This window comes from Antechinus flavipes, chromosome 3 (assembly GCF_016432865.1).
Source record: "Antechinus flavipes isolate AdamAnt ecotype Samford, QLD, Australia chromosome 3, AdamAnt_v2, whole genome shotgun sequence".
NCBI classification, from domain to species: Eukaryota; Metazoa; Chordata; class Mammalia; order Dasyuromorphia; family Dasyuridae; genus Antechinus; species Antechinus flavipes.
In genome coordinates, this window is record NC_067400.1 from 395,892,587 (window position 1) to 395,918,469 (window position 25,883).

A 25,883-nucleotide genomic window follows, 5' to 3' on the forward strand; every position below is an offset into this window, starting at 1 on the left:
ATGATTAAAGCATTCTGCACCTCTACAAACAGAAGGTTCCTAGTATTCACTATGAACTTTGGGGTACTACTATCAAATCAAGAGTTTCTTCTTCAACAGTCATCTTAGAATGAAAACTTCCCCCTTGTCTTGAATACTCTTCCACCATAATGAGAGCCACTTGAAATATGTTCAGCCAGTTATTCAGAGTACCAAGCCATTTTAACATACTGTAAAGAAAATATGAGATACAGGAACTTGACAAAATTATGCAAACATTTTTTGACAGATATCTATTGAATTTACTTTGACAAAGTTTGACATAATGATCAAATTTTTATAGTGCCAAGTTTTACTTGAAACCAATTGTTCTTTAAATCTTTCAGAAACACTTTTCTTTTTCAATCATCTACATTGCTTCAAGTTATTCAAAAAGTGCAAGACCTCAGACTAATAGTTCTCAGGAGGGTGCTGTTGCTCAATATTTAAAAAGCTTCTAGCACTTTGTCTTTGCATCTCTCATATATCTATCTCTCACTGATGGTATAGTAGGATTTCCTCACATTAGGATTCAGTTTTCTCTGCACCAGGGTTGTTCAACCCAGAAATCTATTTTTAAAAATATTTTGATAACTATTTTTGGTAGTGCTATACATTTAAAAGCATTATTCCAAGGAGGGGTCCATTGTTTTGTCAGACGTCAAAAGGGCAAAATGAAGAACCCATGCTCTAGACTAATAGCGATCCTAAAAAAAGGTTGCTTTATTGATTTTAGGGAAAGGCCTTCAGCTTTTCCCCACATTCTCTTTCCTTCTCATCTCTATTATAATTCCTTCTAGGTTAAAAATAAAAAAGGAAAAGGAAAAGAAGACTTTGTACATTAGATTTTCTTTGTAGGGAAAAGGATAGTTAACAATATTTCTACAATAATTTCCCTCCTAAAAATTACTCCTTTTAAAGGAATAAAGGAAAGAAGGGGAAATATGCTTATAAATACTTTGCTAATGGATAAACAAAACCAAAAACTGCCCTCTTCCCTCTCCTCATGTGCAATTAAATCTACAGTTAATCTAACCAATTATAAGTAGCATTTACCTTAGGAAATAAATTACTAATTGATTCAATTTAGTCTATAAAAGACTACAAAGTATCAGATACATGATCAAGTAAAAAGCATTTATAAAGCAGAATCTATTATATACCGGGTTCTATGCTAAGATTTAGGGATAGAAAGAAAAGTCAGGGAGCTCACATTGTAATTGGGGAGCTAACATTCAAAAAAGTGTGTACAAACATGATATGCAATGGAAAAATAGGAGACAAGTTTTAGGAGGAAAACACTAGTATTGAGGGGGATCCTGAAAAGATTCATGTACAAGATGGGGTTTTAGGTGAGACATGAATATGAAGCCAGAGAAGTTAGAAGGTGGAGATGAAGAAGGAGAGAATTTCTGGGATGGGGGACAAGCCAAGAAAAAGTCTTGTGTGAGGAACAACAAGAAGACCAATATCACTGGATTGTGGAGGGCATTAAAGTTCAATAACATTAGGAAGATAAGGACAGGGCCAGGTTATACAAGGCTTTAAAAGCCAAAGTTAGAATTTGGAAGTATTTAATAGTAACTTACTCACTGGAATTTGCTGAAGGATATCCTGGTCAGAACTATACTTTAGAAAGAACATATTGACAGCTGATAAATAGAAGTAGATGTAGAATAATTTTACATATATATGCCAATTTGTGTCTAATGGTAGCTATCTCCAGGGCAGAGGATGAGAAGAAGAAAGAAAGAAAAAAAAATGTACACTAAAATGTTGTTGTATATTTGAAAAGAATAGTGAGTTGTACATGGTAGATTAGCAATTTCACATACAATTGTCTCTTTTTAATTGTACTGCTAATGGAAATGCTTGTTTTATTCCACAAATTAAAATAAAAAAAAAAAACCCTGTATTTTAGAAAAAGCACTTCAACAATTGAATGAAGACTAGATTAGTGTAGGGAGAGATTAATGACAGGCAGACAAACCAATGGGCTACTGCAATAGTTCAGACATAAAGTATTGACAGGCTGCATCAGAGAGGTGGCAATATCAGAGAGAAATGAGAATATTTGAGAGATACTATAAAGGTAAAAATCACAGATTTTCCTTGGTAATGGACTTGGTATGGTTGTGGGTGAGTGTATGTAGGAGAAAAAATTGGGGTGAGAGAAGAGGGAGAAATAGTGAAGTCAAAAATGACAGCTACAGTGGCATCTATGATCACATAGTACATTGACAAAGGCAAGGTGTTCCTTGATGATAGTTAGGATTATTAAGAGTGTTCAATCCACTGTGTTTCCACAAAACATTTGTTAAATGCTTAAAATGTATAAGGCAAGGTGCTAGGAAATAAGAATAGAGGCAAAATCAAAACTGACAAAAAAAGACTCTTCCCTACTCACTTAGAACTTATGTTCTTCTGAGGGAATCCAAAGTATAAACACACACACACACACACACACACACACACACACACATATCCATAAGTATCATATTGATGATTTGGGATGGAAGAAGAATACTTAGCAAATAAAAGAATTGGGACTTTTCTAAAATGAGACAAGACATGAGCCTTGAAAGAACCTAGAGATTCTAAGAGGAAGGAATATAAAATGTTAGTATATCTATGTTTGAGATTATAGACATTAATGGGATAAAATGATTAAATATTCAAATATATGCTTCCAAAACAACTTTCAGAAACAGAAGCACAAAGGGAAGCCAAATTTGATACTTTTGATAGAACATCTTAGTCCAACTTTCAGAATGTCCTATAAAATGTTCTTTTTTCTCTCATCCTCTTTCTAGGGCTGTCACAAGGTTCATCAACCAAAAAATCTATTCCACTGACTATCTAACTTAAAAAAAAAAAAGTCCATCATTATTCCTTTGGGACCCAATAGATAATGAAACTTTTTCTTCTAATGAATTCCAGTAGCAGACCTTTAGACTTGCCCCAAGGCTTTTTAACCTAGGGTCCAAGGAAGAGATTTGTAGATTTATTTTAGGGGATTTGTGAATTTGGATGGAAAAAAAGTAATTTTTTAATTTTTACTAACCTCTGACATGTATAATTTCCTCCAATTAAAAATGCAGGTAACAAAGAGATCTTAAAGAAGAGAAAGGGACCCACATGTGCAAAAATGTTTGTGGCAACCTTTTTTGTGGCAAGAAACTGAAAACTGAGTGGATGCCCATCAGTTGGAAAATGGCTAAATAAGTTATGGTATGTGGATGTTATGGAATATTATTGTTCTGTAAAAAAAAAAAACCAACAAGATGATTTCAGAAAGGCCTGAAGAGACTTACATGAACTGATGCTAAATGAAATGAGCAGAACCAGGAGATCATTATACATGACAACACCAAGATTATACAATGATCAATTCTGATGGACATGGCTTTCTTCAACAATGAAATGATTCATTGGACCTTGTGACAAAATTCCAATGGATCTTGTGATAAAGAGAAACATCTACATCCAGAGAGAGAAATGTGGGAACTGAGTGTGGTTCACAACATAGCATTTTCACTTTTTTTCTTATTGTTTGCTTGCATTTCATTTTTTTCTCATTTTTCCCTGTTTGCTTTGATTTTTTTTTGTGCAGTGAGATAATTGTATAAATTTGTATGCATATATTGGATTTAACAAATATTTCTACCATGTTTAACATATATTGGATTTCTTGCCACCTAGGGGAGAGAACAAGGGAAAGGGGGGATTGGAACACAAGGTTTTGCAAGGGTTAATGTTGAAAAATTATCTATGCATATGTTTTGAAAATAAAAAGATTTAATAAAAAAAGAATGTAATGGAAAAATGTAGAAAACTGTACAAATATAATAAAAATTCATTATGTGAAAAAAGTAGACAACAAACCATAATAATATTACTAGTACCTGTGATTTTGTCACCAATACATCACATATTTTCATATCACATGAGAATTGTTGCTGATATTTTGACATTCATCGTCAGTGTAGAACTCCTGTAGTCATTAGATCTGATGTTATATTGCACATGACTATAGTCTCTTTATTTATAAATCACATTTCAACATACTTAAAATTCCTTTATAATGTTAGGAATTTATTTTATCCATCTAAAATTTTTTTTCTGAGAAGGGGTTCATAGGCTTCATTAGACTGACAAAAATGGTCCATAATACAAAAGAATGTGAAGAATTCCTGGCCTAGAGGTCTGTCTGGATAGTTTTATCTCCTCTTCTCAATTCAAATAACTGCATTAGGATTAGAATGATTAAAATTATTTTTTAAATTACTCTTTGGTCAGCAAAGTCAAAATTTATATTTCCAGCTTATGCCAAGGTTTCTCCTATAAAACTCATCAGTACCAGGGATAGTTGAGTGGTAGAACAGAGAAGAACAGGATGAGAATTGCCAGGATCAGATGGGGCAAGTGATTTGCAAAAGGATCCAGGAGCAGATGATAGGAAATCTGGGCAGGTGGGTGGACAGTCAGGGAAGTATAACAGATAGTAGGTAATAATACAAGAAGATAGCTTGGTTTGCAGACCACAGATGACAAATATTCTGTTACCAGGCAATAGGCAAAGATCCAGACAGAGCCTGAATGAGGGGACTTGCCAAAAAACTTGGATCAAAGGTAGATCACCAATTCTTGAGAAGACTGTCAAGAACAAAGTTAGGGCCTTAGGCATAAGAGAAGTAATACAGGAATCCAGTTGTTGGAATGTAATGGTCACAGTGGACAAGAGTCAAAATGTATATAATTGGTTCAAAAAAGAACCAAAAGAAAAAGCTTGACTTGATTCTGAATCTCCTACTGTAGTCATGTGTGTCCTTTTGCCTTTCAAATAGCTGAGTCTCAGAGGTTAAGTAGCAAGATTAATCTTGTGATCCCTGGAAGATGTTGAAAACAAGAAGCTAGATAGTTCATTTTATCTGTCCTCCAAAATCTTCTAGCTCAGATTTGTCTGGGTGAAGTTGAAGAAAAAAACTCAAAAGACTCTGATGGGGGGAGGTATTTATTTGTGTGAGAGACAGACAGACAGAGAGGGAAGAAGGGAGGAAGGGAAGAAGGGAGGAAGGGAAGAAGGGAAGGAGAAAGAAAAAGAGGAAGAGAAAGAGGGAGGGAGGAAAGTAGAGAGAAGGAGAGAAAGAAGGAGAGAGGAAAGGAAAAAGGAGAGGGAGAGAAAAAGGGAGAAGAAGAGAGAGAGAGAATACTTTTCCATCTGTCAAGGGGCAGCTTCACTTTTTCCAACCACTGATTATTATTTCCCTCCTGAATGAAGTAAACTGTGAAAGCTATCTCACAAGATGGAGACAGTACTCTAAAAATTGAGTGAAGGTCAGCTATGTCCCAGGACCAGGTTTCTATCTCCAGAAATCCTGTGGTTTACAAAGAGTGGGACCTTTCCTTTGGGAGACTAAATTGTTATGTTGCACATGACAATAGTCTCTATATTTATAAATCACATTTCAATATACTTAAAATTCCTTTATAATCTTAGGAATTTCATTTTATCGATCTAAAATGTAGGTACTGAAAATCCCATATAAGGTAATTTAATCCTGTTCTTATCTTATTAGATTTCTTATATGTACTTGACCACAGAGCCAAATGCAGATAAGCTCTTGACTAAATCTTTGAAAAGGAGATCAAGGGCCAAAACAAACAAAGATGGGGGCACAGTGAGCCACAGCATTTCGGATAAGCTACCAGAATCTGCTCCATAGAATCTTTGCTTGACTCTTAATTTCTTTACTTTTTACCAAGAATTTCACAAGGTGAGGCCAGCTTTGACTATCATGTACAAACAATGATTGCAGCTCTTGGTCTCACATGAAGACTTTCTCTTCTTTGACCGAAGTGGAAGCAGAATTTGCTGAGCTCCTCTCTTGTGCTAGAACCTAGAGCTTTCAGCCTTTTTATTTTGTTATTTTCATTTATGGCCACTGGACCAGACTTAGTATTTTTTCAACATTGTTCTCCCCAAGTAATTAATTGACTTGTTGAAACCTTTGAGCTTAACTCTAAAGTATGGTAAATAATTTTTAATGAATGCAACAGAAAAGATAGAAGTCAGAGTGTCCTAGAAAAATCTAGGTCACAGTGTCTGAGGGACACTAAATGGGGAAGGTTAATTATGCAGAAAGGAATGTGGAATAATTTAGAGAAAGTAGTGAAGAAAGCTTGTGAAGAAGACCAATATATGGCATAAAAGATAGGTTCATGGGAGGAAATGGGGTCTTGAAAAATAGCCATGGGAAAGGACAGTAAATGAAATTGCAGCTTGAACAGAAAAGTAGCAGGAGCTGACTAGAAGTTCCGGAGAGGGTCTCCCACTTGGATTCCTATTCCAATTTTAGCCCCTGAGGTTGAAAGCTGCCCTGAGTTGGAGAAAAAGAAAAATCAAGGCAGCTCCTTTTATGGCTCCTATTTCTCATTTCAAGCTCTGGGGTTGGCTACGTAAGGTTTGAATCTATGTAGGAGCAAAGGTACTACAAACCCCAAGCCTTTATCTGAGCTTTGTTCTTGCCTGCTATGGAAAGATTTGGAAATTCAAGAAGGTGGAAGATTCCTGGGGGCATTAGCTAAGGCCTGTGTATTCCTGTAACATTTGGCAGTCATAGACAGTCAACAAAAAGCATAAGATTGGTTTGCCATGTGTGTTTGGTCATCATTACAGTTTCTCTATTTTCTTCTGAGAAACCCCTCAAATTGCTTCCTAGAAGTACAGAAGCCCAACTGTGATCACTGAGCACAATCTGAGAAACAGAAGGCAATTGATCAGCCATTTCTCTTCAAAGAAACTTTTGAAGAGAACTTCTTCAAGTTGCTGAGGAAATCCCAGATCTCTAATCACGAGGTATATTATCACAAATTACAACTGAGTATCCATAAGCATTTCAACATTTCTAAATAGAACTCTTATTTTTCTTTAAAATCTTCTGTTCCTTTTGATCTTTCTTTTTACATCGAATCTTTCTAGGCCCCCAGGTTTGCAACCTTGGCATTATCCTTCAGTTTTCCATCTCTCCCTCACATTCAATTACTTGCCAAGTCTTGATTCCATACCGGCAAACTCTCAAATCTGTGCCTCTTATTACCTTTCATAATAGTTTCCTAATGAGCTTCCCTGCCTCAAGTCTCTTCTCCCTCCAATTCATCATCCAATTCAAAGATGTCAGAGGAAGGAGAAGAGAATAAGCCATATAATGACTATTATGTGCCAAGCATTATGCTTTACAATTATTGTCTCACTCCTCACAACAACCCTGAGAAGTAGATATTGTTATTATTCCCCATTTTACTGTTGAGGAAACTGAGGCAAATAGGTTAAGTGATTTGTCCAGGGTCACACAGCTAATAAGCTGTGTGTCTGAAGCTAGGTTTGAAATCAAGTCTTCCTGACTCTAGGTCTAGTGTTCTATCTTACATGCCACCTAGCTGCCCGACAAACTTCAATATGCTATTTACCTGGCTAAAGAAGGACTAATGGCTCCGTATTGCCTCAGGATCAAATATAAGCTCTGCTGTATTTGTACAAGACACAACTTGTTCCTAAAGAAACCAGGTGAGGGAGTCTACCTGCGAACACTGTTGCAGTTGGACTCAAGTCTTGCTTAGTGAAATGTTGTTCTATGGACCTACATTAAGCAACATAATGTTCTGTACTTAATAGGAATAGTAAATGTTTTTGTTTAGTTATTTTTATGACTTAGGGCAGTCAATATTTCTATTTATTAGTATTAATTATATCTGCATTATTTGTCTTATGTAGAATTAATATGTTTTTGGTATCATTTAAGGATGAACTTTTCTGTTGTTGCTGTTCAGTCCTGTCTGACTATAAATGATTCCCTGGACTTTGTACATTAGAATTGGAGTTAAGTGACTTGCCCAGATAATAAGTATTTGAGGCAAGATTTTAATTCAGATAATTCTGACTCCAGGACTGGTGCTCTACCCATTCTACCATTTAGTTGCCCTTTTTCTAGACAAGATTAATACTCACAATTTTATGAAAAAAGCAATCTGAAAACAGAAAAAAAAAAAATCCCAGAGTAATTGAGTCTTTCAAATGACCAAATCTGTCCTGCCATTTTTGAAAAGCCATATTGCAGTGGTTTCATCTTGAAAATTTTTTCTTTTCTTTTTTTTTTTTAAAGCATTGCCATATATAAATAGACTTATGGTTCAAACAAACAAACCTCTCTAAATCGAGGCCTGTTTATTTAAAAAAAATTTTCAAGCACAAACATTTTTATCTTTTTTAAATTCCAAATTCTCTCCTCACCTCATTGAGAAGGAAAGAAAAACAAAACCCATTAGTCTACATTAGTTTTTTTTTTTTTTTCCCCTGAGGCTATTGGGTTAAGTGACCTGCCTAGGGTTAAGTGTTAAGGAAGTGTTAAGTGTATGAAATCAGATTTGAACTCAGGGTCTTCTAGACTTCAGGGCTGGTGCTCTATCCACTGTGCCACCTAACCGCTCCAGTTTTTTGCTTTTTTTTTTTTTTTTTTTTTTTAAGAGAAAATATACTTTACATTCTGAATCTGTATCAATTTTCTTGCTTGAAGTAGATAGCATGTTTGGAATTATGGTGATTTTTTATCTTTAAAATATTATTGTTACTATGTAAATTGTTCACCTGTTCTGGTTATTTTACTTTCTATCAGTTCATAAAAATCTTCCTAGATGTTTTTGAAACCATCCCTCCATAATTTTTACAACACAATAGTATTCCATCACATTCATATACTTCCAAATTTATGGACATCCCCTTATGGTCCAATTCTTTTCTATCACAAAGAGAGTCACTATAAAAAAATTTGTACATATAGGTTCTTTACCCTTTTCTTTTTATCTCTTTGGGTGTACAGACTTGATAGTATTGTTGTGTCAAAGAGTATACACACTTTAATGGTCTTTGGGGCATAGTTCCAAATTCCTTTTCAGAATGGCTGGACTAGTTCCCAGCTCTACCAATAGTAATATTAACATACCTATTTTCCCATATCCCATCCAACATAATATTTTCCTTTTTCTCATCTTAGCTAACGTGATGGTTAAGAGATAGCATAGCCTTGGAATACTTATCAATTGGGGAATAGCTCTTATCATTGTAAATTTGACTCAGTTCTCTCTGTGTTTTAGAAGTGACACCTTTATAAAAGATACTTCCTGCAAAGATGTCCCCCACACACATTTTTCGGCTTTTGTTTTAATTTTAGATGTAATGGTTTTGTTTTTGTAAAGACTTTAAAATTTTATATAATAAAAAGCTTCTATTTTACCACGTGTGAAGCTCTCTGTACCTTTTGGTTACGTACTCTCCTGATATTTATAGATCTAATAGGTAATTTTTATCATGCTGCCCTAATTTGCTTCTGAAATCAACCTTTTATGTCTAAATCACACATCCATTTTGAGTATGTTTTGATGTAAAGTATGAGATGGCCTAATTTCTACCAGATTACTTTTCAGGTTTTCTAATAGTTTTTATCATATAGGAAGTGCCAGCTCCAATGGATAAGATCTCCAAGTTTATCAAACACAAGGCGACTATACTCATTTGATTTTGTATATCCTATATTTATTGGTTCCATTGATCAACCTATTTCCTACTCAGTACAAAATTGTTTTTGATGATTATAGCTTTGTAGCATATTTTGAGATCTGGTAATGCCAGGTCCCCTTCCTTTCTTTTCATTGATTCCCTTGCTATTCCTAACTTTTTGTTTCTCCACATGAATTGTATTTTTCTACTTCTATAAATAATTCTTTGATAGTATGACTGTTATGGTACTAAATAAGTAAATTAATTTACATAGTATTGTAATTTTTGTTATAATGATTCATTCTACTAAATGCTTAATTAATTAATGTTTGTGGAGTTTTTAAAATCTATTTTTATTTGAATGAAGCACTTTGTAATTGTGTTCATACAGTTCCTAGATGTGACTTAGCAGGTAGAATTACAGGTATTTTATACTGAGTGTACTTATTTTAAATGGACTTTCCCTTTCTAGCTTTCCCCACTGCATTTTGTCGATAATATATAGAAATACTGATGATTTGTGCTATTTGGGAGAGAGAAGAGGAAATAAAAGTGATATAAAAAGAAAAAAATTAAGTCAAAAAAGCATCTTGGGAGTAAATTAATCTACATTCCAATCCTAATACAGCTCCTATAAAAATTTTAGAGGCAGTCATCCAAATAGATTTTAAAGACATAGTGGTTCTATTAGAGATGCAACAGGAGTTCAAAGAAATTTCCTAATTCTTAAGGCAAAGTCATCTAGGATCAAAAATTCTAATTAGGACATAGAGTTAAATTAAAAGATTAGACTAATATTAACTTAGGTCATTCTGCTACCTTCTGTTACTTGCCTGACTGGGCATGGAGGCTTATAACCCTCATCAACAAAATAAAAAACTATCTTAGTTAGAGACCATGACAATAGAGAAACTAGCTGTCTCTAAAAGAGACTAGCTAGCTTAAGAGGGACAGAAAACAGTTTCTATATCATGATGTGACTAATAGAGAACAGCTCAAGAGTAATATCAGATATGAGGTTGTCTAGTCATACATTTGCCCTAACATGTTCTTTACACAAGTGGGGCAATAACCCCTATATGTGCATGGTAGTTGGAAATTTTTTCTTGTCATTGTATTTGCTGACTGCTCAATCTGAGGACCCATCAGTTCAAAATAAAACATTTATTCAGAGTCCACATAGATATGCTGTGCTAATGGATTTTAGTGGTTGCTGGCCCAACAGATTATCTTGAACCTAGATTAGTATTTTTAGATATGTATATGTGTGGGTGTAGGTATAGATAGGGCTGGTTATTTAAATTTATTCACATTATTCAAACTATCTAATGTATTATCCTGAAGGGTTATTTTAAAATAATTAAGAAGTTTCTAACCTGCAGTTCTTTAATTCAATTGTCACATTTGTCATTTTATGCCTAACAAGCTATTCAAGGTTATACTTAATTCTTATTTTGAACAAACATACTTTGTTTCATGCTAAATGTTTAATAAAAGGATATGATACATTTGAAGTAACAACAAAAATATCACAACCACCTTTCCTATGAAGAAGTCAAAGTACTTAGGGAGTTTCAAAATTATTCTCAACTAGTTCGTAAATATAAAACTCTTCCACTTCTTCTAGTATTATGAAAATTATATTAGTTTATTTCATTAGCTTTTGATTCCATGGCTCTGTTTTATGTTTACCCCTTTAGTTACATCCCCTCCCCTCAAAGAAATATATCATTATTCTCAAATCTCTATGAAATTTACTTTTAAAATAACTGGTTTTTAAAGCAATCACTTTTTAAATTTTAAAAAATGCTGATTCCCCAGAATTAGCTAAACAATTGATATAACATTCTAAGGATGAAACTCTCTGATTGCTCAAACTATTAGCTCTTTAAAAAGCTGCTGATAAAGAGAAATTATTGCAGGGCTTTAAACTGAATTAGATTTCCCTTAAGTAAAATAACGAGAATATCTTCCTTCAAATGTTTTAATGGATAACTCCCTTTGATGATAATTATAACTCTCCTAAAATCAAGAGGAAATTATATAATTGCCATTATGTATGTAAAGAACAAGGTAATATTTATTTTTCAAGCAATTAAATATTTAAACTAACTTATAATGAATCATTTAAGAGAGTTTCAGCATTGGTTGGCAAAAACAAAAAAGTCTTTTATATTTGACACTATAGTAATAAAAACAGTACTTCACATTTCCATTGCACTTGAATATCTTATAAAAATTACTTTTATTCATCCACAATATTTTATCTTGATGAGGTTCTGGGTCACTAAATGGGATAGACAGAGAGAAAGCCTGAAGTACTGATAAAATTACTCCCTGATGCAAGCAGGAAAGGACACTTGTAGGAATCTTTACAAACTGTTAAATCATTAGAGTTGATAGAGACAATAATTATCTAATTTAGCATGGTTCAGTATCCTTGATCTGATCTTACAAGGAGATGTTTTGGGCCAGAACCTGAAACAAGGTACTAAGTAGAACTAATTGATACAATGCTTGTGTTCACACCTTTACTCATTAGAGTTCACAGGTTTGGGAGATTTCAAGGTTTAGTATGAGATATCTGAATTCACACCTCCCTTGAAGCTCTTAGGGCCAGAGAGCACACTGGGAAATATGCCACAATCCCACTCTCTCATACATAAGAAACCGACAGAAGCTCTTGGAGAGAGTTCAGCTGAATTAGATTGAGAGGGGAGTGTCAAGTGAGTTCAGCCAGAAGCCCTCTCTCGGAAGAGAGTTACTTCGGAACATTGACTGGGGTCAGAAAGGAGCACTGTGGGAGGAAGCTCACAAGCCCTCTCTCAGAGGCAAGACAGATTCACCTTTGTGCTGGCTGGAAGCTGAAGGACAAACCTTTGGATTTGGAGACATTCGGAGGGAGCTCTTGGAACCAAGCAGAGAGATAGGCCTCTAAGCTAACCGGGCTATATTGGAGACAATAAAAGATCTGAACTTTTATCACCTGGCTGTATTTGGGGTAATTATTGATCTGAACTGATACTAAGGCTGCCTCCAGAAAACCTCCCAGAGAAACCTGCTCTCTCCCAGAGAGAACGATTATTATTTTAAAGAAGAAACACAGACACTAATAGTGATCAGCTCTGTCTTTACAATCTCATTCCTGTGGAAGCCTTGTGTAACCCCATTTTATTGTATCCAATAGGAAGGCCAAGTTTATCAAACCCCAGAGATTAAATTTCCCTGATAAATCTGTCCATGGGCTATGCCATCTTTGCTGAATCCTTTTGGGTCAGCCTGCCAAGGCATTCTGCCTTGTAACTTCCTTCTCCTCACCCTTCCCTATGCTGGTCCTTCTCATAGCCAACTAATTCATTTAGGGTGCTAAACTCCCCTATGGATTTAGCTTGTCAGTCCATGGAGTACTCCCATCTCATGATGTATTTCCTTTCTCCTGGTTAATTGCCAGTTCCACTAGGGAATTTGTCTTTTCCATTGTTAATTGTTAAAATTATTTTCTTGTCTAATTATATGCTCTCCCAAATCTTTCATATTTTTGGTGTCTATTGTATCTCTTCATTTTGTCTTTTACTTTTCTCATAAATAAACCTACTTTTTGCCAAAGAGAATGGACACTGAATTCAGTCCATCACGGGACTGAACTTCAACATTTGGTGCCAAACACCAACATTTGGTGCCAATTGGTCTCCTAAATCTCATCATTTGGTGCCCGGACACCAATCCCATCATTTAGTACCAAACCTAGAACACATCAATCTAATCCTAACTACAAACTTATGAGGTAGAGGCTATTATTCAGTCCATTTTATAGATGAGGAAATAGACTTAAAGAGATTGAGTGAGTTGTCCAAAGTCAAATATTCAATGTATAAATTAAGTGGGTTTTGAAGCCAGGTTTGGCTGAGTTTAAAGCTAGCATTTGCTCTATTACAATGTCTTACCATTGTAGAAATATTTTTTTGGTAGAAAGATTTTATGTCACATGTTATTATGCCATTTGACTTTTAAAATGGACTTCACACTGAAGAATTGAACTGAAGAACATTTAATCAGTTGTTTCCTTTGGAAGTAAAGAAGAAAGCTGTAAGTTTTAGTTGGAATTATTAAAAAGCTACCCAATTCCCACCCCCTCTTTATTTTTTTCACAGGCAAAATAGGTATGTAATCTAAAGGAACTTGAAAAAAAAAAATCATGTTGTATGTTAGTAAAGAATTCCCCAACTGGATTAAAACTGGAACAGTTACTTGTTTTTGTTTCAAGTATTTCTAAAACCAACATCTAAAATGTTAATGAAATAATACAACATATGTTTAAAGATTGTTTAAGTATATTTGTAACAACTTACTGCGATTTAAAACTCACATATGACAATTTTTTTCCACTAAAATGGAAAACATAAACTGCCCGTTTGATTAAAAACTGCTGGGAAAATTGGAAAGCAGTCTGGCCAGAAATTAGACCAAAAATTTATATTGTAAGACATTGTAAATAGATATTCAACTTTAGTATCAAAATTCATACTATAAAATATATAAGGAAAGGAATCCATCATGTACTTCTCATAGCTTTGAGTAAAAGATATATTCTTTACCAAACAAGAGATAGAGGTAATTACAAAAGATAAAACATACATTCATTACATGAATCCAAAAACCTTCCAGGTAGACAAAAGTAATTCATGTAGGATAAAAAGGAAAGCAGATGAAGGGGAAAAATATTTGTATTAAATTTCTTTGATGTGAATTTGATATTCAGGATAGATTAACAACTGACCCTAAATAAGTAGTCAAAGCATATGAACAAATAATTCACAAAAGAAAAATTCCAATGTATTAACAATCACACAAAAGAATAATTCAAATCTAGAGATAATAAGAGAAGTGCAAATCCAAATAACCCTGATATTTCACCTTAAACTTCAAAATTGATAAAGTTGATAAAAATTAGCAAGTCAATTTTGGAAGGGATTGTGGGATGAAAAGCAACTAATAGTTTTGTTGGTAGAGCTGTGAATCAGTAAAACCACTTTGGAAAGTAATTTTGAATGATATAGTAATTAAAAATATCCACAGACCTAGAGATTCCAACACTTCACTATACCCCAAGAAAGCAAGTGATAAGATGAAAGTCCTCATATGTACAACATATTTATAGCAGCACCTTGTGTGAAAGCAAAAAACTGGAAACAAAGTAGATGCCAATTGAATGAGGAATAGTTCAATAAATTGCACATGAATATAATGAAATATTACTGTATTCTAACAAATCATAGATATGACAAAGACAAAGAAGCACAGACAAATCTATATGAATTACTGGTGTATGAAAAGTTGAAACAACACAATATACACAATGTCTATAACAATGTAGGTGGAAACCACCACATATTTTTAAAAAATCTATGCAACAAAATTATAAAGATGAAGTATGGCTTGAAACAACATTTAGATGGTGAAGTGGTTACAATGCCAACTCTGTAGTCAGAAAGACCTGAGTTCAGATCCAACCTCAGACACTCATTAGCTGTTTGGCCCTGGGCAAAGGAAGTAACCCTATTTGTCTCAGTTTCCTCATCTGTAAAATAAGCTAGAGAGAGAAATGGCAAACTATTCCAATATCTCTGTCCAAAAAAACAAACAAATAACCCAGATAGGGTCATGAAGAGTCAGTCACAACTGAACGACAAGTGACTCTAAATTCAAACATAGGATACTCCAAATCCATCCCTTTTTGAAGTAAGGAGTTCTGCACATCATACTTGTTTCTGGGCTTTTTCCCTCTTTAAAAATGCCATATATGGAATAACTCTGGAAGGGGAAAGGGAAGAATAGTAGAGGAAAATTTGAAAATGTAAATAAAAGCGTATTTATATGTTATCTATCACAGTGGAAAGAGAATATTAAAAAACTATCATTGTTATTAGAGAAGGAAATAGAAAGAGATCACATTAAAGTACATGAATATTTCATATTATACAACTTTTGTTTTATAGGACCAATATAAACCATTCAAAAAGTTATATCGCAGGACCATAAAAGAAATATATACTCTTAAAAATATAAATAGGCCACTTGAAAACACAGCATCTATTGTATTAACTTCTGGCCCTTCCCCATAGAATATGTAGAAAATTGTAAATTCTTATACTCTGCCACCTTAAAAACATCTTCTGAATAATAAAATTGTAACGAGTACTGGCAAAAAACCAAAACAAAACCAAACAATTCCAGAAAAGCTTAAAATGGAAAATAAGAAGACAAAGTGGAATATTAATAAATTTCCAAGGTGAAACCAATCTCCCGTTTCCTTCACTTCTTTCCTTTTACCCACTATTTCAAAATAAGAATGAGATCACTCTAGATCAAAGCAGAATTATACAGTGACTGCAATATTATCTGATTTTCAATATTAAACCACTAGCCATCCAAACCAAGAGCTAATTCTTTATCAACTTCTATTGTTTCAAAACAGTGAAACAAACAGAAAAAGCCAAACCCCTGTTTTATTCAGCACTGGGCTCTCGCGCTTAAAATCCGCCACCTTGCCCTTAACCCAATTTCCCTTTGAAAAAAGTGCAGTTCAGAATGCGGTTTGTTATACTGTATCTCGCCCTACACTTTGTTTTCTCAGACATACACAGTCACGCATACAATGCCTATTTCCTTTATATAGGAGTGTGTGTGTTCCCGTCCGAGAACACGAGAAGCGCAATCAAATTAGGTTAAAACCTTCCTCACCTTCTCTTTGAACACGACAAATTGGGTGAGTTTCTCCAAGGCAGGGCACTGTAACTGGGTAATACGAGCATTAAAAGCTTGAAAATACAACCTTTCCTCAAACTGAGGCATATTAAGTTTATTTTTGCATGCATGCTGATGCCTCCAAAAGGTATGAAGGGGTTGACAGCCACAAGTTCCCACTTAGAGGGTGGGAGAGCAAAACATCTCCCCGTTCCAATACAATCGGAGAGGAAGCATTGCAGCTTGCCACCTACCTGTAGACCCAGTAGCTCGGCTTCCCAAATGTCAGAACGGTTAGTGTCCTCCTTCAGTTCTAAAAACAAGTCACCTTTATGACTAAAACAAGTCCCCCGCCAACCTTTCCTCCTAAACCCATTTCAAGTCTTTCTGGTTGTTTTCAAAGAGCAGAGGGAGAGAGTGCAAACTGCCTGAGCTCCTCCCCCCTCTCCTGCTGGTTGGCAAACCTGGTTGTAGCTGCAGCCACTCACGTCTCGGCCTTGGGGAACTGGGGGTAGGGATGGGGGTGGGGGTGGATTTTTACGTCCGGAGGCCGAGATGATCGTGGCAGGAGGCGGGCTGAAAAGGAACTCTCCTGGCCCACGGTTACTAACGCAGGCCTTTAATAGAGAATTGGGGGAGGAGGGCACAAGGGGAATGTCTAGAACTGCTTCTAGTACTCCTCCTCCTTCTTCCAGTTCTAGTTCTCCTCCTCCACAACTCCCTCCCTCTCCGGACCCATCTGACCTTGAGAGCTGCAGAAGAGGCAGTGAGCCGGGAAGGAAAGCGAAAAGGAAAACGTATTACCTAAACCGAGGCTGAGGTGGGAGAAGGGTGATGCAGATGTTTCTGCCTTTCCCTGGAGGAACGGAAGAGGCGGAGGAGGAGGAGGAGGACGAGGACGAGGAGGAAGAGGAGGAGGAGGAGAGTTAAATAGAAGGAGGAGGCCGGGAGATGCAATCAGAATAAGCAGGGTTTATGCTAGAGCCAGGACTGGAATTTGGAGGCAGACCTTGAAACCTTTAACTGCCTGGACTAAGGAGGTGGGCAGAGGGAGGCGGAAAAGGGAGACTCAGACTGAAAAAAAAAAAAAAAATCAAACGAAGAGCCAATGCGTCTCTGCTCCCCAGCCTGGATCCTCTACGAATGGTGACACCAGCATCCGCCGCAGATGGCCGCCCACTCATTTCCTTTGAGGCAGCCTTGGGGAAACTAGTGAACTTTGCAGATAGTCACTCTCCGGTGGGAGCAACACGTCCCGCAGCTGCCCCCCAGCCTGCAAACGACATTTTTGACTCATACTTAGGGAGCTACGATTCAGAGGAAGAAGTGCTGGCAAAAGAGATCTCTGGAGCCCCCTAATCCTCTGTTGTCATTCTCTCTTAGAGGAATCTACAAGGAAAAACTTGAAAAAAAAAAACTTTCTCTTTTCTTCCAATTTCTTGGGGAATTAAGTGTTTGACAGTTGGGTTGGCAGCACTGGGTACACAGAAGAGATGAAACTGACAAAACAGTCTGAAAATATCAATAGCTTGCATTTACACAGCGCTTATCCCATTTGATTCTCAAAATAAACCTGTGTGGTAGGTACTATTATTATACCCATTTTACAAATACGGAGGCTGAGGCCAAAAGAGGTAAAGAGATTTACACAGCTAGGAAGGATCAGAGGAGAGAAATTTGAATTCGGGACTTCCTGACTTCCAGGTTCAGCCATCTATCTATTGCGCCACCTAGCTGCAGTAATTGCTATTTTTATATTAAAACGAGCATTAAAAATGGACTGGAATCTTTGTTGGACCGGTTAGTGCCTTTGGGGAGTTTACCTGCCATATAGAGAGCTTTGCAAATCTGAAATCGCTATAAAAATATTATCTGATATTATTGTTGGTGGTTATAGTAGTAGTAGCAGCAGCAATGTAATTTAGGAGAAAGTCTTAGAATTGCAGTTATAATCTGGGCACTTCCTGTCATTTCATTTTGGGCACTTGGTTTCTTCATCTACGAAAGGAGATTAGATTAGGTGAACTCTAAATTCATAAAATACCATACTAAGTCTTAGGAAGCGAAGGGGAGTACAAACCACACTACCAACATTTTAATGCAGATGCATTCAAGTTTAAGGGACAAGTAGGTGATGTAGTGGATAGAGCACTGGTCGTGGTCAGGAAGATCTGAGTTCAAATCTGCATTCAACCTTATCCTAGCTATCCAAACCTGGGCAAGTCACTTAACCCAGTTTGCCTCAGTTTCCTCATCTGTAAAATGAGTTGGAGAAGTATCTTTACCAAGAAACTCAAAAGGAGTCATCTAACTCAACAACAACAAAAAAATCAGATTTAAATGTCAATCAAGCTAAAACATACATACCTTTTTCTGAGACTTATAATTTTATGCCCTGGTGTTAGAAATTCTTCCATGGAGGCATAAAATCACTTCATCTATAATTTCAAAATAGCACAGTGCCTGGCATGTAGTAAGTGTTTAATAAATGTTTATTAACTGATTTGTGAGAGGTTAAGTGCCAATGGTCAACAAAGGTGATGAATATAAGAGACAGGTGTTGAACTTTTCCTCTGTCTACTATGCTACTCAGCCTTCCTAAGGTATTGTAGTACCTGGTTCATATTGCATAAAGTTTGGAGCCATCATCTTGATCTGTCATGCCTTTATTCCCAAGAAACTAAGTACTATACAAGTTAATGCTATAAGGCACTTGAGAGGTTGTGTAATTCAACTTTCCCTTTTTTCCAAACCACTGAGAACCAAAGTGAAGTCAGGAAAAATGAAACTGAGTAACAGAGATGGAATTTCTATGAGTTCCCTCCTCTTTTTTTCCCTTGAGGTAATTGGGATTAAGTGACTTGCCCAGAGTCATATAGCTAGTTAATTGTCAAGTGTCTGAGACCACATTTGAACTCAGGTCCTTCTGACTTCAAGACTGGTACTCTATGTACTGCACCATGTAAATGCCCCATGTATTGCACCATGTAGATGCCTCTGTTCTTCTCTCAATATTTCTCTTAACTCACCCTTTCTTTTCTCTTGCTTCTCTTGTCGCAGATGAAGAATGTACTTTTTTTTTTTTGGCCAAAATTAACTTTTTTGTCAATTCAGCTGACTCTATCCCCTACCACTTTTTCCATAATTTTGTTGCATAAATTATCTCATTTTTTTCTTGAATCTTCCATCTCTATCTCACCACTTATTTCTTTCCTTCTAAAGTATAAGAAGGTACAAAAATGACTACACAACAGTTTATCCTTATTCACCGAGTAAAGAGTGATATATGACAGTGAAATTGGGCAAGCTAGGTGGTATAGTGCAAAGAGGGCTGAGCCTGGATTCAGGAAAATTCCTCTGCCTGAATTCAAATTGGTCTCATATACTTCCTAGCTGTATGATACTGGACAAGTCACTTATTCCTGTTTGCTCAGGTTATAAAATGAACTGGAGAAGGAAATGGCAAACCACTCCAGTATCTTTGCCAATAAAACCGCAAATAGGGTCACAGAGAATCAGACATGACTAAGATTTCTGAAAGTTTAAGATAGCCTCCATGTAATCTTAAGCGTCTTTAAGAAGGATATAGTAAACAGATTTAAGGAGAGGACAGTTCCATTGTACTCTAGTTACAAACTATGTAGGTCATCTGGGAACTGGGGGAAGGGCAAATTTTAGGAAGAACATTGAGAAGTTAGAAAGTGTACTGAATAGGCAATCAAGGGTGGTAAAGGACCATAAGTTCATACTAGGACCATTTGAAGGAAACAGAATGATTATGGAAAAATGGGGGAAAGAGAAGACTGAAGGGGGACTTTCACAGCTCTCTAAGTATGTGAGGGCTGTCATGTAAAAGAGAGATTAGATTTGTTCAGTTTGACCTGGAAGGAAGAAATATAAATATATGGAAGCTAGGGGAAAAAAATGAGGTTTTATATAAAGAAAGCTCCCTAAGAATTAGAGTTATCCATCACTGTAGTGGGTCCCCTCACTGACGACCTTCAGATTGGATGGCTACTAGTTAGGCAGATTGTTAAAGGGAATTGTTCTTCTGGTATGGATTGGAATAGATAGCCTCTAAGATCCTTTCCAACTTGGAGGTTCTATGATTCTATGAAATTTCCATTAGCTATGCAATGTTTTAAGCATTCCATTTCTCAGCTTCCCTTTTTTATCAAACTTCCCAAAAGAGTAGTGGGCATTTGCTATTTCTATTTTCTCAACTTTTTGATCAGCATTATAACTTGATTGGGAACTTTGGAAGTGAAAACTTATATCAATACAGATCAGCAATTGTTTTGAAACTTACAATTTTCTAAGGTTGCTTAGTCCTTCTAGTCTTACCACCTTATGGAAAACTCTTATAAAGGCCACCCCATCAACAGCAAATACAATAACTTTTTCTTAGTCCTCTTCTTTCTTGACAGTGAGATTCAACTACTTAGACATATACCCAAAGAAGTCAACAACAAAAAGAAATGCCATATGTAAATAAAATACATTTATAGCAGCATCTTGTAGTAGTTAAAACAAACAAACAAACAAACAAAAACAAATGGAAATGAAAAATCAAACTTCATTGACTAGGGAATGGCTTAAAAAAATTATGGAAGGTGCATATAATGGAATATTATTGTCCTGTAAGAAAAGTTGAAAATGAGGAGTTCAAAGAAGTATAGGATGAATCACATGAATTAAAATAAAGAAGTAATCAGAACCAGGAAGACAATATACACAATAACTACAATAGTGTGATGGAAAGAACAACACTATTGAAACCTATGTGGTACAAAATTATACCACAACTCCAGTAGATACTGCCTGATCTTTGGAAACCTCAGGCACTGATCTGACAGTTAATGTTTCCTCTGCAGTAATTACCACTGATGACCGCTCTTTCAGGTAACTCTTTTTCAGCTGTGGAAGTTAACTGGCTTTCAGCCATGCTCTTATTTAATTAATGCCTGCCTCCAATTTCAAGGATTAAAGGGAAATAGAGTCATCACTCTCTTACAATCATTACAACCTATACTCAAGTTGCATGGCAAAAATGGGATTCTTGTTATTGAGAATTCCTGCTACATTCTCCTTCATTCCAGTTAAAATATATATATACTCCTCCCACCCCCAGGCGCATGTGTATGGTCTATAGTTGCAAATTTTCCCACATTGTCAAATTCCATGAAACATATTTATAGGCAAAGTATGGACTCAACGTAATATAGTGGTAAAAAGTAGATTACATACTTCAGTAGATATATAACAGCATATATAGATCTATTCTAAACCATATCACAGATTAGTATTCTATACAAAATATACTTTATTTGTGATATCATCGATGTTTAGCATACTTTATTGTCCAGATACAATCTGCCTCAAATGGAGCACATGGCCTTGTGCCAATATGGTTATGAGTTATATGAGTAGCATTGTTATCCATCATTTAAATAGCATTATATGTCATCTTTGCCACTGGCCAGAGTCCAGATACTTCTGCACTATTTAGCTCCTCATTCTCTGTGAATGGATAGGTATCCTTAGATATGCTGGCCTATAATACCAAATTTGGGGCTTTGGATGACCAAGGCTGATTGCTGTCATCTCCAACTCTTGTGGGATCAGTTTTGTAAGGGTCTCTATTCTCTTGGGACTTTTTATGCAACTGGAGTATAAGCCACACCTCTTCTCTTTGAGCTGTACAGAGGTCCCTCTGCCAGTGTAATCTTGGCATCTCAGTTACTAAAAGGATACCAAGATACATTTTCTTTTCATTAGTTTTCTCTAATCTGATCCTCCTCAAATGATAATATTTTTCCTTTCTAAGATTAGAGACTTTATTATTCATTTTTGTAACATATCTTACACATATTAGTTTCTCAATAAACATGTTGAATTTAATATTAATATGTTTAAATTTTTCTTAGGTTGCAGGGACTTGGGGCAGAACTGTCATAATATTTCTTAAAACTATGTAAGGGAGAATTTAATATTTTGGAAATAGAGAGAAAGGCCAAGAGCCAAAAGAAAAAGTAGATACATTTCTGGATGAATTCCTGACCAAAATTCTTCTAGTAATTTCCCTTTTCTGAGGAATGTGATTAGTTCTAGTTAAAGTAAATGAACCAGATGTGGAACTTTTCCTCTCCTGATTTCCTGTATCATAGAACTTCTGTTCTACTAGGTTCAACTAAAAACAATCATTTCTGCCACTTACCTTTGTACACAAGAGGTGTTTTTAATGAATCAGTTGATTGTCAAGCTTTCTGAATTCTTGGTTGAAAAGAATTATAAACTCCGATGCCGTGATGTGTCCAATGCTAACCTGAAGATCTGGGTCCTTTTGAGCTCTCATAGAACAAAGCAAGGTTTCGAATCTGAGAACAAAAAGTCTAGGAAATACACTCTCTGTGGTTTAAGGGAAAACTTAAAATCAGTGACTTTGGTAAACTTCCCCAGTCCAACTTAGGGTGGGGAGATAATAAGGTTTTCTGCTGGGAAGTCCAAAGGTTATCCTCTTTAGCAAGCACATTACCAATGAGTCATTTCCTCTGATTCTTAAACATTCTCCTAAAACATTCCTGTTTACTTTAGTGATTTGTGGGCTTTCTTTAATTTTCTAAAATATCCTTCATTCTTTTTTCAACCCTATTCCTGATTTTCTGCATCTTAAAACCAAGCCTTCTCTCTTGCTCCAATTCTAACTTCACTTTCAGCTCCCTTTAATGTCTTGGCTTCTCAAATTAAAATGTAAATGCTTTTAGGCTAGGAGGGACTGTTTGTATCCCCTGTGCTTACACATACAAGTATGTAGTAAATGTTTAATAAATGTATGTTTCCTTTGTCCTTCTTTCCAGTTATTGTTCTACAAGAATACATATGCCTGTGTGTGTGTGTGTGAGTGTGTATTCGAGGTAAGTAGCACAGTGAATAGAATGTTAGACGTGGACTCAAGCAAAACTGAGTTCAAATCTGGTTTCAGATACTTTCTAGCAAGTCACAACTCAGTTTGCTTCAGTTTCCTTGCCTGTAAAATGGGCTGGAAAAGAAAATGTTAATCACTATTCTCTTTGCCAAGAAAATCCCCAAAAGGGGTCAAAAAGAGTGGAACATGATTGAAAATGACTAAATATATGTATATGTGTATATATACTCACATACATATATGTGCACATATATACATATATGCATGTTTGTATGTATAGTCACATATATAGTTTTTATACCACACTTGTCTCTGGATAACCAAACACTTTTTTTTTTTTTTTTATCAAAGAAGAACAGTTAAGCCAAAAAAAAAAAAAAAAAAAAAGGAATAATAATAATCATTGCAGTTGCCACATCTGATGATGCATGAAACATTCTATCCCTCTAATTCCTTGCCTTTCTCCCTAGAGGGAAAGTATGTTTCACTGCCTGATCTTCAAGACCAATATTGGTTATTATAGTTACTCATATTTTGACTTCTCCTTAGTGACCTCTTTTACTTACACTTGCTGTAGTCATGCATATCATTTTGGTTCCTCTTCTTTCATACTACATCAATTCACACAAATTTAACTCAGTAGGCACGGCTTGGTTGTGGTCCCAGGAAATGAAGGCTTTTCCTTGCCATTGTGGTTTGCAAAGATTTCACCTCTATGGGGAAGTATGACTTCTTAATGGGGGAAGTAATCTCTTCATTTTTCTTATTGATTCCCCATCCCCACCTCAGCTTCAATTAACTGTTACACTGGATGAAATGTTTGGGGGGAGAATTTGAATTCAAATTTAGACTCAGATACTTACTAGCTGTATAATTCTGGGCAAATAATTTAACTCTTGTTTGTCTGTTTCTTCAGTTTTAGAGCATAATAATAGTACCTACCTCCTAGTGTTGTTGAGAGAATGAAATGACATAATTTTTATAAAGAATCAGCATGGGGACGCTAATACATTGTTGGTAGAGTTGTGAATTGATCCAACTATTTCATAGAGCAATATGGAATTATGCCCAAATTGCTATCAAACTGTGTATAACTTTTGATCCAAAAGTGTCTCTACTGGGTCTATATCCCAAAGAGATCATAAAAAAGGGAAAAGAACCTATATGTGCAAAAATGTTTGTGGCAGCCTTTTTGTAGTGGCAAAGAATTTGAAACTGACTGGATGCCCATCAGTTGGAGAATAGCTGAATAAGTTATGGTTTATGAGTGTCAAAGGATATTATTGTTTTATAAGAAATGATCAACAGGATAATTTGAGAGGCCTGTAGAAATTTACATGAACTGATGCTGAGTGAAGTTGATGAGGGAAGCCCTGAAACTCTCTCACTTTCTCTCTTGGACTTTGTGGGGAAAGCTTGGGAAACTCCCTCAGAGTTCTCCCCTGAGAGACCCACCCCAGGGAATCAAGATAAAGTGGTTTCATTCTGTTATCTGGGTGGGACTAGTTGAGTCCAAGACTACTCCTATTTAGCCCAAGCTGGAGATCTAGATCTCTATCCAACTCTATTGAATTGAAGATTAGTCCAGGGACACTCATTCAATTCAACGATTCTCTATTCTGATTTCAGCTCAAACTGCTCCCAGCCCCGACCAAAAGCTACTCATGTAACAAACTTCCTTCAGCTCAATTCCTTGCAGAGGACCTAATCATACCAAGGAACCTCTCTCTCTCACTGGCATAGCTGTGACCCTCTGTCCACTGAGAAGACATTCTTTTCAGAGCATTACTTTGAAAGAGTAAAGAGATAAAGATCTCTCTCATCTATTTCCCTAACAGGATCCTATTTACCTCTCTGTCAAGATCTCTGATAGATCTTTACTTCTCTGTCGGGACCCTGCCACTAAGGAAGTCAGCTTGCAAAAGCTGACTTCTCAGTTCTAATAATAAACTTCTTTTGCCAGTTTAACTTTTCAGGTTTGTAGATTCATTTACAAAGGACCTGCGCCAACCGGAAGGGGGTTCCCACAACTCCTTGCCCTGCACCAAACCTCATCAAAGTGAGTAGAACTAGGAGAACATTGTACACAGTAACAAGATTATACAATGATCAATTCTGATGGACATGGCTCTTTTCATCAATGAGATGATTAAGGCCAGTTCCAATGCTCTTGTGATGGAGAGAGCCATCTGTACCCAGAGAGAGGACTGTGGGGACTGAGTGTGGATCACAAGATATTTTTGTTGTTATTTGTTTGCATTTAGTTTTCTTTCTCATTTTTTCCTCTTTTTGACCTGATTTTTCTTGTGCAGCATGATAATTATGGATATATGTATAGAAGAATTGCATATGTTTAACATATATTGTTTTACCTGCTATCTAGAGGAGGGGATGGGGGAAGAGAGGGAAAAAATTTGGACTATAAGGTTTTATAAGGTTTTATATTGAAAATGATCTCTGCATATGTTTTGAAAATAAAGAGCTTTAATAAAAAATTATAAAATCTATCTCTGACCCATTTAAAAAAAAAAAAGAAAAAGAATAAGCATGGTGCCTGCCATGAAACAGGGTTTATATAAATGTTTATTCCCTCCATCCCTGAGGAAAGTTGTCAGTTCTCATCCTGGTACTTCTGTTTCTGGT

General features: G+C 35.9%; 1 protein-coding gene across 6 annotated transcripts in view; it reads right to left on the reverse strand.

Annotated features, from left to right (window-relative positions):
• The window catches only part of INPP1 (inositol polyphosphate-1-phosphatase), a 58,029-nt gene extending 34,946 nt beyond the window's left edge, over positions 1–23,083 (reverse strand). For 2 of the 6 annotated variants that reach the window (XM_051986008.1, XM_051986004.1), the window contains exon 1: positions 22,533–23,083. The gene's annotated coding sequence lies outside the window, so the exon portion shown is untranslated. The other 4 variants (XM_051986007.1, XM_051986006.1, XM_051986003.1 and 1 more) reach the window with 2 other exon arrangements.
• Positions 23,084–25,883: the final 2,800 nt, after the last annotated feature.